Consider the following 18091-nt stretch of genomic DNA (forward strand, 5'->3'; position numbering starts at 1 on the left):
TGGTCGGAGTCGTTCAGATCGGAAAGGTTATGTGGTGGTGGAACAACTCTCTTTGCAACTTTTGAGCAAACACAATTGATGCCATGGCTACAGGCAAAACATGAACATGAATATGTTTCCAAATTAACAAATGAAACAGAGCAGGATACACTGAAAATCTCAATTTGCTTATTGGTCTTATCATGAAAATACTGCTCCGATTACAATATTTCATTCACCTGGTAACTGCGCTCCATTTCAAGGTCAATATTCCTTGAGGCAGCAATCAACAATGCAAGATGAACATGTTTGCACATACCTAAAATAATATTATATTTATAGCAAAAAAGATACATCATGTGAAACTGATTACCGATACAAAAATATTACTTTAAACAATAATTTTACATTCCATAGGTCATTATATAATAGCAATAATAAGATGATCTCTGTCTGTGTATTATGACACTGTGTTATTTGTTATAAGGCAGTGTGACGTAAAGTGAAGGTCTGAAGCATGCATGAAAAACTTTTGATATTATTCCACTGTATGTAAAAATTGTTAGTTAAACTGATGTATGATTGGTGTAGAGTATACCATGTGTCATTGAATAAAACTTCATATTCCCCACTTTAGAAACAAAATCATCATATTACCAACGTATTCAGTTTTTTTACTGTTTATGTAACTTTGCAATAAAGCAATTTGAATTATTCTAAGTTCGGGTTATATGAAATATCAAAACAAATCTTCATATCTCCCTAAGGCAAGGGAAATAAATGTATAATGGATGGTTTATTAAAAATTATTTCGAATACAAAAAATTAGACGACCAATTCTATGTCATATTTCAAAAATATGCATGAACATTTTACCTCCTTGAGTTGATGCTGGACAATTACATGTGACATTAACAGTATCAACATCATAGAATGTGCAACTGGTAGTTTGCGATGGTATTTTACATTCTGTGGATGTCACCCATTGAACAGCTTTGTCCATCCCAGCCATTAGCATATGTTCTGCTACAAGTCTTCCTTTTTGCTCCTTTAGTGTCTTCACATTTTTCAGCCTTCCACTTTTAGCAAGTTCATCCATGTAACTGAAACAGAAATAAATACTCACATTGTCAGTTCTCATTTCATATTATTTGACTCTAATTTACATTTCAAAAAGAATTTACTTATTTTTCATTTAAGTGTGATTATATGTTTTTTTTCTATATATGCATGTGTCTAAAGGGGACCAGGGGTAAACAAATGTTATCTCTCGAAGTATGTTTTAGAGGGAACCAGTGGTAACCAAATGTTATTTCTATATGCATGTTTCTAAATGAGACCAGAGGCAACCCAATGTTATTTCTATATGTCCGTGTTCTAGGGGACCAGGGGTAACCCAATGTAATGTCTATATACAAAATGGCCAACAACTAGATGGTGATCATTTCAATCAATGATCAGATATACTTTTTTGTATATGTCCATCTGTAATAATATATGTTATCAATTCAATTCAGTGTTAAAGAGTTGAACTAAACATGCTTAATAGTGTTAAACAATGTATGTATATCGATTGAATTATAGCTAAACATACTTGAAGGTGATGTATTTTTTAAAGATTATTGAACAATTCTCTGTCAAAAAGTAACTTTCATGTTTCTGATTTCAGGTGAATGAAGTACTGATAGTGTTACAAAGTGTATATTTATTGAACTATAGCTAAATATACTTCGAGAGGACGTAGTTTTGGGTGTTTCTAGCTGAAGAAACTTTTTTAATTTTATATTATGGTTTCCCATCAACACAGTTGAACTTACTTGTAGAAGGTGCAGCTGATAAATACTATCATTACTGAATAAATCTATATGTATTATTGTATATTTTGTTGTAGTTTGTATATGATCACATTTTATTTTTGTGTTTTAATGTGAGGAAACCACACAGTTTAAAACGTTTTGTATAATGAATTATTGTTTCATTATTCCTGATTGTGTTTTTGCATGTTTAACTGTGAATTTTTTGCCCAAACCTGAGTTGTGTAATAATTCAGACAGCAATAAAATTTACCCCTCAACTAGCTCTTGGTTGTTCTATCAATCTATGCATTTAAGAATGGTATATTTAGAGGATTGTAACATTTATAAACCGTATCACAGATAAACCATCTGTGGCAATTATTTTTGTATTTGTATTTGATTGTTGTAGCATTAATCTTAAAATTCAAACAGTATATTAATGTTGTGTCAAAAATGCATTCTTAGTCCAAAATTGCTCTTACGCTTATTAACAAAACAAAACAGCAGGTAGGCACATTTCAAATTTCTCTCAAGATTTGTAGATGAAAAGCTTTTTCTAACAGGGGAATATGCAGTGTTTGGGTGTATCTAGCTGAAGAAACTTTTATTTAATTTATTTATGGTTTCCCTTCAACACAATCGGACTTACTTGTAGAAGGTGGTTACATTTCCATGAAGAAGCAGCAATAAATCCTCAATGCGGTGATTACTGTAACCACCAAGGAAATGATATTTAATTCCAAGGAAAAATCTGAAATTGAAGAATGTATATATATATTGACAACATTAATTTTCATTGATATGTATTTCACTCATCATTAAAGAATAAAATTGTCTTGGAAAAATATGTCATTGATCAACAAAGCTATTCTTTTTTTTCAATAACAAAGGGCTATTTCTAAATTTAAACATTTCGATTTAAGAAAATGTGTGTGGCAATACTAATTTGAAAAGAAAGGTCTGACATGATTTACCTTGATACATGCAAATTAAAAAAATATAATCTTCCAGGTATAGAACCTTTTATTCAAAGAAAAGAAATTTGATTAATATGTATTATTTTCCAAATATATATGTACTTTCTTACAATATTGTTAAAAAGATTTATTTATAAACATAAGGTTCCCACATGTAAGCATCTAAGGAACACATATTAAATAAGGATCGTGTAGGTAGACAATTCATCCTCTGGTAACTAGTATACTCAGTCAAAGGTGTACCATTATGTCAAGTAATCATAAATGTCCATACTTATTCCAATATAGATCCCCAAGCCATGCAACGGAATGCGCCACCGGGGAATGGCCTTGTTTCATCCTGCTTATTTTTTAAAAAAGGTTCACAAGTCTTGTCCCAACAAAACATTCAATCCAAAAATAGTTTTGGAAACAGTATAAAAAAATAATCTTGCTACAAACATATCATGTGCTTTGCATGCATTGTCATCAAATTAGTAATAACCTCTCCACTAGATTGTTTGTTTCATGATCTTCATGAAAAAAGTGACGTCCATAATTGCTCCATAATGGTCCCCAATTGTCGTTACACCAGTTATTCAGAAGATATTCGTTAACTTGTTCTATTGGCATTACATCTTTTAAAGTTCTACATTTATCAACAAAATCTTCTTCCTGAAAACATTTATTGTGAAGTAAATATTAAGTCTTCAAAATAACGTTTTGAGACCTATTGGTTTGCTCTGTTTTATTATTATTAATATTATATTTTCTATGCTGGCAACATTGAACTGTTTCAAGCAGTTTCTCAAATACCAATTGATGTTTCTAAATGAAACTTCACAGTGTTACCCTATATGGGAAGTTGTTCCAACACAGTTATTAGTTATTAATCATCATTTGCAATGATTGTGTCAAGATTCATTTGTAAATTTAGAAATTCGATTAGTCCAATCTTGAGATCTTGATGAAAAAAACATCACAAATCAAATTTTAAAAATTGTAAATAATCAAGTTTGTAGTGCATAGCTTTTCTTGCTTGAGGTTGGCTTAGTCCCATAAAAAATCCCGAAAATATTGTAAAGAGTTTATTTTGAGAGTTCAGTTTAACAAACAAAAAAGTAATTAATGCATTATAATGGACATAGTTAGTTTAACTGCAAAGGAAATAAAAATGTCATTTTTCCAAAATGTGTTCCTCTTTCCGGTTGGATTTAAATTTTGAAGAATGAATTACTGCTCTATTGAATGAAAACAATAGGTATGGTTCTCAGACGTTTTATCTGAGTCTAACCTTCTCTTTAAATTTGTTTAGAAAAACAGTCTCTAGTGATTATTTTTTTGCTATAAAGGTTAACTAATTAATGAAAGGATTGTTTTTTTCTATACCAGTATGTTAAGTGATTTCAAAACAAATGTACTGAATACTGAAACATGACAAACAAAACTTCATACAGTCCTTGGATGGTGTAAACTTCCCACTAACACCATACACCATTACACCATACACCATACACTATTACACCATACACCATGTACCATTACACCATACACGTTACACCTTTGCACCATACACCTTACACCTTACACCATACACCATTCCCCATTCTATCTACACGATCCGAAATTACCCATAATGCAATTAAATTTCAACGACTACACAATTATATATTTGATTTAAAAAACGAATTTTGATCACAATATTGCAAACTAATATATAAAATTAAAACTTCCGTGATCATGGTCATATAAACAATACAGATCAAATACATATACATGTATTTGTAAATAAAGTACGCATTAAACTTTGCTTGTACTATATATTAAGCCGCGATCTGCCTTTCTGTCACTGAGAGGCTGTGGCCTCCGTCAATAAATAACGATATAAGTTTCATTGCTTTTATTACTAAGTTTTTCGGTTTAAATATGTAGCGTAAATTTAAAAAACTTGGTTTTCAGATAAAAACGACAAACAATGCAAGAAACGAATAGTACTTAGATCATATAAACTATTCATATATAATCATGAAAGCGATATTGGTGTACAGATTATAACCGGTCAAGGTGAACTTTGAAAATCGAGTATAATCGGTTTTGCGAGTTAACGATCCCGTCGTGCAATAACTTATCATGCTTATGGTCAGCGTAATATAAATAACAATTATTTTTTCTGCACCAATCAACATTACAATCATACATATCCTTGTATATTCAAATAGTTGAATCATCCACAAATTAGCTTTCACGTCTCATCTTCACTAAAAACTAAAACGAACGAATCTAAAAATCTACCGGTAAATTTTTTCAATTTTTTTTGTTCCCTCCCTTAAAATGTCGAGATTGAAAACGCATGTTTTTCCTTTACAGTACGATATGACGTGCTAGTTTAAAATGAAACTCGATTTCCCCCCCCCCCCCCCCCCCTCAAATTTTGAAAAAACAATCTTTTTTTTTAAAAGTTATACTCCTTATACGTTCAACGTTTTCGTTTGATGTTAATAAAATGTATGTATCTTTCACTCAGTATGAACATTGGTCAGCAGAAATTCAAGGTTGGTCAGGTTTGAGTGTTCACGTTTCTCGGACCAACATATTTTTTGCCAAATAATCCTTGATCACAACTCTGTTGGACCTCCTACGGCATCCATTGGTTATTAAAAAGATTAAATAAAAGAACCGCTAATAAAAGAACATATGAACCTATCAAATGCACCGTTAATGAAATAAAAATATTGCCAGTGGACCACTCCAACCTTTTTTTTTGGCGCTTACAATTTTCAACCCTCGAATTAAGCTTTCCAATCTAACTGAAATTAAAAACTTGCTTTCTAAGCGATCTTTTCATGGACCGAACAGGCAACACTCGTTTTTTATAAGAAAAGTATCGGCTTCTCCGTGTTATAAACTTGTGAAAGATATAGCCGAAATTTCGGTATTGAAGTGAATCTACATCTCATAAACAGGATTTTTAAATAACGATTTTGAGTGATCACCTACCAAAGAATAAGATGATAATGGTAGAAAGAACTATGGGTGTCATGTGGCAAATATTACATGCATATCGGACCACGAGTTGTCAATCTGTATGAAAAGATTTCCAATACAACCATATTGAGAAGGAATGTTTACATGCTATACTCTCGTACTAAAGTATGAAGGGGTATTGTGTCGTTCACCTTAGACACACATCTTTTTAACGATATTTAAAAAAAAAAAGACGGAACCAATTTAATGTCATTTTTCTATATTTTTAATATAACTATAAGTCTTTTATATGGCAAGAGTACCACTATTTAGCGGACAAGCATGCAGTTTATTCTTTTTTCTGTTATTGAATACCAAGAAAGAAAATAAATCCCGAACTTAGTTTGAAACTTTCATACTCAATAGTTTTCCAGCAAAATATTCACATCCCTTGGGGATAAATAGTATACGTCCAGTGGCATATATATAACATGCATGTCGGCATAAAGTACTTTCACATTATTATACATTATACCCAACAATTGTGATGATGAATTTCTTCCTTTGTTCGAGAACAATCTTGTTGAAATAGAAATCTGTGATTTTACTATGTACATAACTTCAATGAACCAAAGCCAAGTTAAATATTAGACCGTTGGTTTTCCCGTTTGAATGGTTTTACACTAGTAATTATGGGGCCCTTTATAGCTTGTTGTTCGGTAGCCAAGGCTCCGTGTTGAAGGCCGTAAATTGACCTATAATTGTTTACTTTTAAAAATTGTTATTTGGATGGAGCGTTGTTTCATTGGCACTCACACCACATCTTCCTATATCTATTTAATTCAAAATGGTTTTCTTTTTCTTCTTTTTGGTATACATTAGTCCATCGACATCCCATGATAACATACTGTTGTCATGCAAGGACTAGTCTATTTACAAAACTTCAGTAAACCTTAATTAAATAAAATGTATGTTTTTTTCTTATGTTCAATGAAAAAATGCCGGTATATAATTCTAAATTGCAACTATCTATGGTTCCGTAACTTTATATCCAGGCGTATAAACGAATTGTCGACAAGTGCGTATATTTTTGTTAAATTAATATTTCATTTATGTTTCAAACTGTCCTTCACTTTTGACAACGAGACGAGTACTTACATTTTCCCAAATTTACGCTTTGAAAAAATGTGTAAACAGATTTTTATTTTATCAAATCTTTTTTTTTAAATTATTTTGATTTTTATAAATCATATTCTTTACACCAGATATGTTATTTATAAACAAGCGTTTGAGTTTTAGTAATATTGACTAGTATATATCACTATCGGACACGCAAGACAGAGATGTATATTATACACCCGACAGGAAATCGCTTAAATACCTGGACGTGTCACCTCACAATACCTTTGGGAGTAATACCTTTAGCCATGCAGGTGATCAGACGAATGTAGGACAGAAAGTCACAGGACAAAAAGTCACAGACAAAAAGTCACGGACAAAAAGTCACAGGACAAAAAGTCACAATTCATTTTTTCTGATTATTTTCTTTAAAGAAAAACAGCTTATTTCTACAAAAATATTTTTGTATTTTTCTTGAACTATTGTATATATACCAACTTTGTAAACAAAATGTATCAAAGATATATCAAAGATAATCAAATAATTGTTAAAAAAACAAAATGTCAAAGTGGCTTGGCACTTAAATGGCTTCATGGTGCCAAGAAATATATCTTCTGCATGATTAAAATTAAATAAATCTTGATTTTTCAAGTATAATGACACATTTCCTAAACTTTTATTTGAATATATGTATTAAAAAGTAAATATTTCAAGATATTTCTCTAATATATTCAAACAATTGTCAACAAATTATTTGTGACTTTTTGTCCTGTGACTTTTTGTCCTACCAAATTTGTGACTTTATGTCCTGTGACTTTTTGTCCTGTGACTTTCTGTCCGTTTACCGATCAGACACGGGAAGGTCCGAATTTATTAAAATAAGTTTATTACTTAAAAGAATTATGAACAAATTAGATTTTCGAAAACGATTTTCACGGAACACTTATTTATGATCATTTATGACTTTGAACTATGACTTTTTAACCAATTCCCATATAAACAACTAAAAACGACAAACAGACCTTGGTTACTTAAAAAAAAAGATCCGTATCAAATTAGTTAGTCGGGTAATACAACCGTGCAATTGACAAGATATCCACTCGCAATTACGACTACATTTATTTTAGGTTACTGTCGTTTTGGTCTTATGTGATTCATAGACATATCGTGGCTTAAAACGGAAAAGATGGTCAAAATGGCGGCACGTAGAGAATTGATACTTTAAATTTACAATCGATGGTGATCTTTTGTCTAGCAGAATAAACTTTAATATCTCTGAATTTGAGCCTTTTAATACAGATACGTGTAGGACATAGTATCAATTTTTGATTTTTTGCGGACTTTCCCTTTAATAAAAATCAATATGGCTTTTTGTGAAAAATCACTTTCCCCCCATTCTATAAACAATTTTTAGTTCTTTGTGCAATTATCAAACTCCTTTGCGGTCTTTTGTGCTCTTTTGTGCTCCTTTGTGCACAAAGGAGGTCCTTTGCGGTGTTTTTAGAGACCGCAATAACATTTCTTGTGAATGCATGTTTGTTTTCCTTCAAAACTGTCATTTTGTAAATTTATTCAGCAACAAATTAAACTATTCATTGTTTAATACCATAACAAGATTTGGTTTTTAAACAAAATGTCTTTCCCTTCTTATTTTCAAGGGAAATCAACAACCGTGTCCCCCTTATTTTATTCCGGCCCGGGTCCAAGAAAAATTATCCATAGACTTATACAGTTCTCTAAAAGCCCAAGCATACCATAAGTAATATTAGTTCAATTTTCTTATTTTTCAATTACCATGTACTATGAATAGGTCACTTTCTTTTTTTTGAAGAATTTGAAGGTGTTTTAAAGATATTAGAATAATGTGCAAAAAGTAAGTCTGGAAGCGCGGCCCCAAAAATATAGATGAAACAATATAGCGATGATGAAATGATTAAGAAAACATATTGATTGGTTGTTGGTTGTTTAACGTCTAGTGGCAAATATTTGATGCATGTTTATGGCGTTAAAAATAATGATCAATTGACATTAAAGTGAAAAAGTAAAAAAAAATAAAAGCAAAATTTATAGATAAAGAAATATAGAAACGACGCTCTTTCACCCCCTCCCTCTCCCTCTCCCAACCCACCCACCAAAAAAAAATTCACTCAAACTCGCATATAGACCTACATCTAAAAAAAAATCATTTCATGGTGCCCCCCCCCCCCCCCCCTCCAATATATTTTCTATCAAAATAATTGTGTTTTTACTACGTATTAAATCTATTAAAAATACTGCCTTTTAAATACTGAAGCACTGTCAAGCACATATTAAGGACCCCACGTAAATCATGAATGATCATGAATGGTCATGCTTTACGAATTTCTTGGACATATATGATGCATTATGTATGGCTATAGTATATATAGGTAGTGTTATACCTTGACATTTCCGGGTATTACAAATCAACGTGTATATTACCGGCTCATTTTTTATATAATGGCGTTCAATACCTCTCTGATATAACAGCATTTTTATAACATTCAATTAATATACTAGGTGGTTATTTATCTTGGTATTAAATTAAAGAAATTTAAAATACTATTGCGTGTCTGGTATAAAGTAACTTGTTGACTATTAGCGTAGAAATAATATGCCCTATACTGAAGAATATGAATGACAAGTCTTGCAAATGAACAAGCTATAAAGCACATCGATTTTCCAGCCGGGTGCGTCTCAATACTCGGCTGCTAAGGAGTCCAAGTCTCTGTCTTAAAAGTTCACAAACGTTTTCTTGCAATAAATACTAAGGAGCACGTTTCATTTGAACTATTTTTGTACGCCGGGTTTCATTCTATCTACATAGGCAAAGTTGACTTTAGATATTTTACCAAATGATACGAAACATTTAAATGTGTCACAAGTATTATTCCACAAGAGACTGGCCAAAATGACACATACATTAACAACTGTAGGTCATCGTACGGCCTTCAACAATGAGCAAAGCCCATACCGCATAGTCAGCCATAAAATGTCCTGATATGACAATGTAAAACAATTCAAACGAGAAAACTCACGGCCTTATTTGTATAAAAAAAATGAACAAAAAACAAATATGTAACACATAAACAAACGACAACCACTGAATTACAGGCTCCTGACTGAGAACATCCAAATAATGTGGCGGGGTAAAACATGTTAGCGGGATCCCAACCCTCCCATATTTTTTTAAATGATATTTCGTCCTGAATATGCATGAAATGTTTGCCACTGGACGTTAGACAATCAACAATCAATCGATTAAATTTTGCACTAAAATATGACAAACAATTTATAAGTTAACTTTCTGAATTCGTTTTTGTGCAGAAATAAATTCCATAGAATAGATTAATTAGATATAGGAAGATGTGGTGTGAGTGCCAATGAGACAACTCTCCATCCAAATGCCAATTTAAAAAGTAAACCATTATAGGTTAAAGTACGGCCCTCAACACGGAGCCTTGGCTCACACCGAACAACAAGCTACATGTATAAAGGGCCCCAAAATTACTAGTGTAAAACCATTCAAACGGGAAAACCAACGGTTTAATCTATATAAACAAAACGAGAAACGAGAAACACGTATATATTACATAAACAAACGACAACTACTGTACATCAGATTCCTGACTTAGGACAGGTGCAAACCTTTACAGCGGGATTAAACGTTTTAATGGATCCAAACCTTCTCCCTTTTTCTGAAACAATAGCATAACATCACAACATAGAAAAGTATGTAAATATATGCAAAGAGTATCTTCTGGTCTTGTGGTATAGTTGATATTATTATCAAATTGTGGTTCCATTGTTATCAATTTGCTGTTCGTCGCCTCCCGACTTGGATTGAGACCAATCATTTGGCTGTTGTCTGCTCTTTAGTTGTTTTGTTGTCTCTTTTACACATTAACCGTTTCCATTCTCAATTGTATCGTATGTTAATTTGTATTGTATATACCAGAAAATGTATTAGCCCCAGTTTAAATGAAAATAAAGAGAATTAGAATATTGTTGAATTAAGAGAAAATACATATCCGTGTGGAATTCGCCTCAGGTGTTTTTTTCAAGTTTGATATCCAACTTCTTAATCCGCAATCCACATTTACCAGACAACCTCGTATATTTTATGTTTGATGAACTACCATCATGCTCATTTGACCATCAGGGATTGAGATAAATGTGTTATGGTTAAAACTCTGTCAAAGCCAAAATTATTGAATGTATATATATATGTATATATATCTAATCTAAATTCATTCATGCATGCAGTAAAGCATTTCTTGAATGAGTGAAATTTTACGAAACAATTTTTCAAACTTTTATCTTTATTGCGTTTAGCCTACATGTGAAAAAAGAAACGGGAAAGGACTTGTGATAGACAAATAGACAACTATATAGTTCATGACATACAAACATATTTATTGTTATTTTCTTTAGTTATGAAATGTAGAAAATAACCGATTCAGATATTATCCTCATTACACATAATCTGTTGAAATGAGTTGAAAGCATGGAAGTTTGTATTTCTTGCTCCTTTATCACAGGCACTTGTCATAGAATTTTTTTTCCTATATACCTTATTATAACACAATGAGGTATATAGGGGGAAAAATCTGAGACAAGTGCCTGTGTCCTATTTTCGTAAATATTTTCTTCGCCTAAAAGGTGATCGATGTTTATATTGTTATAAGTCCTGAATTTTATAGTACCAATCACACCTCTAACTCTTGAAACAGTCGTAAGAAGAAAGGGGGAAAACCTTGAATGACACAGTACAAAACTCCCAGTATATTATATTTTATCATGGCCATTATTACGCTTAATCTATAATATATTGTTTACTACAAACATGAAATCGACAATAAAATTATACCACCAACTATTCAACTGTACCATGTTGGTACTACTTCTACTTCTTTGTGTTACACGAAGTGCCTCAAAACAAGGACTTCGTATAGAAAGTCCTGCTCAAAATAAGGCAATTTTGACATTTTAAAGAACTCAGGTGTTTTTCGCTTTATTTTGTCTGGCATTGTCGGTGTGTTTTCGGCTTATAAGTTTGAAATTCCCATTGCACATTATATGTTGCCTCCCTTATTGTGCAGCAGCAAATATTCCAGAAGTACGTACTAATAAATACTTAGCCTTAGGATCTTGTATCATGACTAAAAAATTAATAAAAGAAATGAATTCTTTTTTTCAGACAGGATAATATGCTCATCTCGGGGCCTTTAATAGCTGACCTACTTTGGTCTCTTGTTGTGAGTGGTCTCATTAGCAATCATAATACTTTAGTACAACATATCCTTTTAACGGGCGCACTATGTTTGTACGCATTTGGGAATTAAAATGTTTTACTTTACACTCAGCTTTTGATTACATTTGCGAGCATTTATTTGACAGGTTTATTCCAATCAATCTAGATTGCCACCATGTTCTCTTTTATTAAAATAAGTGTCTCGCAACAAAACATCCGTGAGTGATTTGATAGCTCAAGCTGACTTGTATAATAAAATTATAGCAATCCATCAACCAAAACTGAACATATTAACATTTTATTATGTAAACCTATATATATATATATATATATATTAAGCAATATTTTGATGTCAGAATGCATTGCATTATACAAATAGCAGCAACATTGTAACACAATGTCAACACAAATTTATTCCAATCATTTAAATTGCCAGCATATCCTCTTTTTATTCAAAATAGTGTCATGCAACAAAATTTCAGTGACATGATACCTCAAGCTGTCTCATATAATAAAATTATTTTAACGCGTCAACAAAATTTCAGTTATTTGATACCTTTCGCTGACTCATATAATAAAATTATTTAAACACGTCAACCAAATTTCAGTGATTTGATACCTCAACAATGCTCAAGCTGACTCCATATAACAAAATTATTTTAACGCATCAACAAAATTTCAGTGATTGGATACCTCAAGCTGACTCATATAATAAAATCATTTTAATGCGTCAACAACATTTCAGTGATTTGATACATCAAGCCGACTCATATAATAAAATTATTTTAACGCGTCAACAAAATTTCAGTAATTTGATACCCCAAAAATGACTCATTTAATCATGATAATAAAATTATTTTAACGCGTCAACAAAATTTCAGTGATTTGATACCTTAAGCTGACTCATATAATAAAATTATTTTACCGTTTCAAAATTTCAGTGATATGATACCTCAAGCTGACTCATATAATAAAAGTATTTTAACGTGTCAACAAAATTTCAGTGATTTGATACCTCAAGCTTACTCTTATAATAAAATTATTGTAACGTGTCAACAAATTTCAGTGATTTGAAACCTCAAGCTGACTTGTATAGCATGTATAGTAAAATTATTTTAAGGCGTCAACAAAATATCAGCAATTTGATACCTTAAGCTGACTCATATAATGAAATTATTTTAAGGCGTCAAAAATTTTTCAGTGATTTGATACTTCAAGCTGACTCATATAATAAAATTATTTTAATGCATCAACCAAACTGACCATATTTGCACTTTTTTGTAAATCAATATAGCAGCACAGTTACCATATAAGCACTTAATCATGTCTATTATCCCAGCAGGCACACAACGTTGATTTAACATTGAATCAATGTTTATTTTCTATGTTGAATCAATGTTGAATTATTATTAGATTTTGCAAATTTGTATCAACGTTGAAATCCTATGTTGAATCAACGTTGATGTTCAACATTGAATCTATATAGAATAATAGTTGCTTCAACATTGTTTCAACCAATAGCTTAATTTGAATTCAGATTGAATTCAGGGTGAATACAATACTAGTATTCAACACGGAATCAAAATTGGTTAGTGATTGTGTTCAACTGTGTTTCCACCTAAACTAATATGTTTCATTCATCCTGTATTTTCTTTGTCTTGCAGTCCATAATTTTATACTGTAGCAATGTTCAAGCTATTGTCTTCTCTAAGCGCTCAATATGCAAAACGCCATAGCAACATTCTGCCTCAGGAAACCTGATCCAATAACTGCTCCATTAGACCCAAGTTTGAAAAATAATCTCAAAACAAAAGTGATTATCTTTAAATAAAGTCATTGTCTGGTTATATTTGACATGGTGTGTTCTTTAGTTCATTGTTGAAGACTGTATGGTAACGCAAAGATGTATAAATAATGTTCTTTGGTTGATGGTTGTCTTGTTAACAATAGGTACAACAATAAAAAGTGTTTGAGTGCACAAAACTTTTAATACAATGTAGATGTATTGACTGCCAATTACTTGTAAAATATCAGTAATTTTCAACAATAAAACTGAGTGACCACATATTGTGATGAGAGCATGGCTTGACAATGATGATGATAACAACCAATCAACTGAATAACAAATATGGGTGTTGAGGGATATCTAACGAACCATAATTTAACCACCAAGATTTTTTTAACATTTAACAACATGCCTACAACAACACAAATTATCATCCAAGAGAATTATTGATTTCGAAAGCACACAACCCTTAATACACAAATTTTGCTCAATGTCTATTTGAAATATCTGAGTGGTAAAAATATAAAACAAAGTTTGCTGTTCGGACACTTCCTATCCTATGTTTTCTAATGTCCAACCACTGATTATAGAGAAATATTCAATACGATAAAATTAAAATAAATTTATTTATTAATACTGAAACTTTTTTTTTATTAATAGTGAAACTTCAACTTCTTTTTTCTCACACCTTGTCTTTTTGGAGCCCGTTCTAGAAATTTTATTGTTTTTTCAGACACTTGAATTGCTGTTCCGTGATTCCATCTAGGTCTTCATGATGACATCTACAAAATCAAAAGTTATAACATTGTAAAGTTGTATTCTGTTCAACACATTTAACTATTTTAACTTCATAATGATATTACTTTAAAGTATAAATAAAAAGCATAAGAACCGGTGAAAACTAAAGTAAATAACAGTTGTCCTTTGAAGTCTCAACTACATTTCTTTTTAGATAGACTAGAAGGACTTAGGTATAATCTGCAAGAAAATCCTAACTACTACATTTTAATTTTAACAAATTGACGGTTTATCCACTTATGTCTTTTTCTGTATTACTTGTGTTGCGGCATGGATATCTGACTAATTGAAATATTCGAGGATGGTAAAGGGGGTTCTTAACACGGAAACACGTGAAATAAAAATTAAAAAAAAAAACCACTGCACTGTAAATAAAAATTTGGATAAAGGAAGCATGAAAAATTAAATCATGAATATTATTAAGGAAAAAAGTACTAGAAGTTAATACTCAGTCGTTATTGGAGATCACACAGTCATGATAATGGACACGAAGACCCTGCAGTCACCTTTTTGCCTCCGCTTGTTGCATCCGAATCTTGGAAAAGATAACTTGATCGCAATTAATATCCTGGGAACACATAATTTAAAACAATCTCCCAACTGGACTTCGAATTTAGTCCTGGTTTACTTTTTTTTTTATCTTGAATGTTGGACTAGCACGAGAAATTAAAGAGTACCCAGACGAAACACGGAAAATAAATAAGAGGAAACAAAAATAATGCATGTCGAAACCAATTACAAGAAATAAAACGCTAAAACACGTGAAATAAAAAGGCCATAAATGCAAATAACTTTTTACCACCCTCATATACCCTTTATGTTTAATTACCTTGTCTAAACTCTACCTCAATTTTGACAGTAAAATTAAAGGTTCAACTTGGTGAGTCATATAGGGAGTCATATATAGCTTCTGACCTTTTCATCCCAAAGTTGTAAACAAGCCCCCCTTTTTATGCGATTAAAATTTCTTTTCACTTTTGATTCGATCATTTTGATTTCAAATAGTCAATGATAAGAATTCATGAGACGTTGCAAGATATCTTGGGAATGGTAACATGCTATCCTGATCCTGAGGTCAATCCATAGATTGTCCTAAACATCCCCCTTTTTCACGTGTAAAATTTCAACTTTTCAGAACTGTACAGTTTCATAACAACATGAAATGTTCACATTTCTAAAATACGATAACGTAATCACAACAATTAATATAAATACTTACGATAAAAATGTAAAAGCTGTATAGAGGAAAGATATTGATAAAAACTCTGCACAAATCACTTGTGTTATGGTCTCGTTGGCGGATATTCAAACTTTGGCAACAAAAAACAACTGCGCATGCGCATACCTGAAGTCTTAAAATAGAAATGTTACAATGCCGCGACAATTTAAATCGTTATTTAAATAGATCTATCCGTTGTTTATATTTCAAGTTGTCAACCATTGTTTATGTACTGATGTATACGTCTTTCTCTTGGAATTAAAAAAAAGAATAGAAAAAAAAGAAATGAAAACAAGATATTTGACATCAGAAGTCAAGGAAAAAGGTGGAGGGATCTTTTAAGTGGAAGAAGTTATTCACAAATATATTATTTAGTTTTATATTTACTGTATGATCCTGTATACACGCTGGTTCTTCTATTATGTTTTGGGGTGGGGTGAAATTTTTGAATTTTCTATAATTTCAATATTTGGGGTGCGAAGTTCATGATTAATTAGTAATGCTTATATATACACTGCGATTGTTTTATGATGTGTTATTCTATAATCACCACAACAATTACTGATGAATCTACTAAATATTTTATTTAATGTGAATATCGTTTTCAATTTGAAAATAATTGTGATGTGTCAAATACTTCTTTTTTGACAATTCTGGTATCCACAACTACTGGGTTTTATATATTGTTTAACCAACGTTGATTCAGTGTTGGTATTTCAACACAATGTCAATTCAACGTTGAAACAATGTACTAATTTCAACGTTGCATTGTCAACGTTGAATCAATGTTGAATATTTGTTGATCAATGTATAACCTAAAATCAACAAAGATTCAACGTTGATTCAACAAAGTGTGCCTGCAGGGATGTAAATCTATATAGCAGCATAGCAAATCAGCAATATTGTGATTCTTTTCTGTCTAAGTAATATAAAACTGTCACTGAAGTCAGTATCTGTATCTGTATTTCCCACTTCTGAATTTGGACAGGTATGTCATGTATGTCACTGATTCATTTTGGCTATTGTGTGATTGGTTGTTCTGCGCATAAATAAGTTGTGCTTGCTGGGGTGTGCTCATTTAAACCCAGTGGTTCAGGATGTTTTGTAAGATACACCTTATAGCTAATCCTGGCTGAGTCAGCTGCTTGAACTTTTGATGCATATATATATAACAATCATTTTTCCATGGTGGCATCAGATATTTTGTTTTATGACGTCAAAATCTTACGGGAACCTGTGTGATATCTATTTATGACAGACAAATAGCTATAAGGTTTATAAAACTAATCCAGTAGTACTGTACATCACCAAACAATGTGGCTGACATGAGAGAATTCCTTTGTACTAACTACTTTCATGACTTTATAATGAAAATTATGAGAAGTTCTCTGCTTGGAAAACGTAGTATGTCGGTTGGTTGATTTTGTTGGTAGCTAAATTTCAAGTGGCAAATATTTCATTCCTGTTCGCATATTAAAGTATTTTTTCGAACGTTCACGCAGGGATACCATTTATAATCCATAAACACAAATCTAGCACAATTGACGAGATTGTTCATAATTATACAACACCTTATTTGCAATACATGTAAAACTGTACAGTGTGCAATTTTCTTTTGAACATTTTCTGGAAAACAGAATCGTAAATCCAAGGCAAACACACGTGAATTACGAAGGAATATTTATGAAGAGCCTGTCAAAAATGGGGAACGAAGCAACGTTAAAAATGATGTTTATAACCCATGATATAAAAATAATGTTCCTATGCGTGGATAACCTCTTTATACGGCTTCTAGTTAAAACAAAATCATTTCACTAAATTTATGATAGCTGCAAACAATCTTATAGCCATTGTTCACTATAAATAAGAATATGAGAAAATAAAATAGGCACTGGCTACGGTTACATGGAAATGTAACAATAATGAAAATCTTATTGCTACATTGGAGACTAATTGCCGGAATGCAAAGTTGGGTGAGGAACCGATTAATTACAAATGTAACAATAATTACTGAGGCTACGGTTACATTACGTTATTGTTACATGAAAAACAGCAATGTACGCTATATTGATTAAACTTGAATCTTCTATAGTTGTATTGCTTCATTCTTTCATATGTACTAAACAATACTTGTAATTTAATACTGATAAATAATAAAATATTATTATTCAACAAATGGTGTACAACTTGAATAGTTTTTCT

General features: G+C 31.5%; 1 long non-coding RNA gene across 1 annotated transcript; it reads right to left on the reverse strand.

Annotated features, from left to right (window-relative positions):
- Positions 1 to 14478: 14478 nt before the first annotated feature.
- LOC139483229 (uncharacterized) lies at positions 14479 to 16208 on the reverse strand. Its single transcript, XR_011655010.1, has 2 exons — positions 15890 to 16208; positions 14479 to 14654 (listed from the first exon to the last, which is right to left on the reverse strand). It is a non-coding gene; the product is annotated as an uncharacterized lncRNA (long non-coding RNA).
- Between the last annotated feature and the right edge of the window lie 1883 nt (positions 16209 to 18091).

The sequence above is a fragment of the Mytilus edulis genome, chromosome 7, assembly GCF_963676685.1.
Source record: "Mytilus edulis chromosome 7, xbMytEdul2.2, whole genome shotgun sequence".
In the NCBI taxonomy this organism is placed as follows: domain Eukaryota; kingdom Metazoa; phylum Mollusca; class Bivalvia; order Mytilida; family Mytilidae; genus Mytilus; species Mytilus edulis.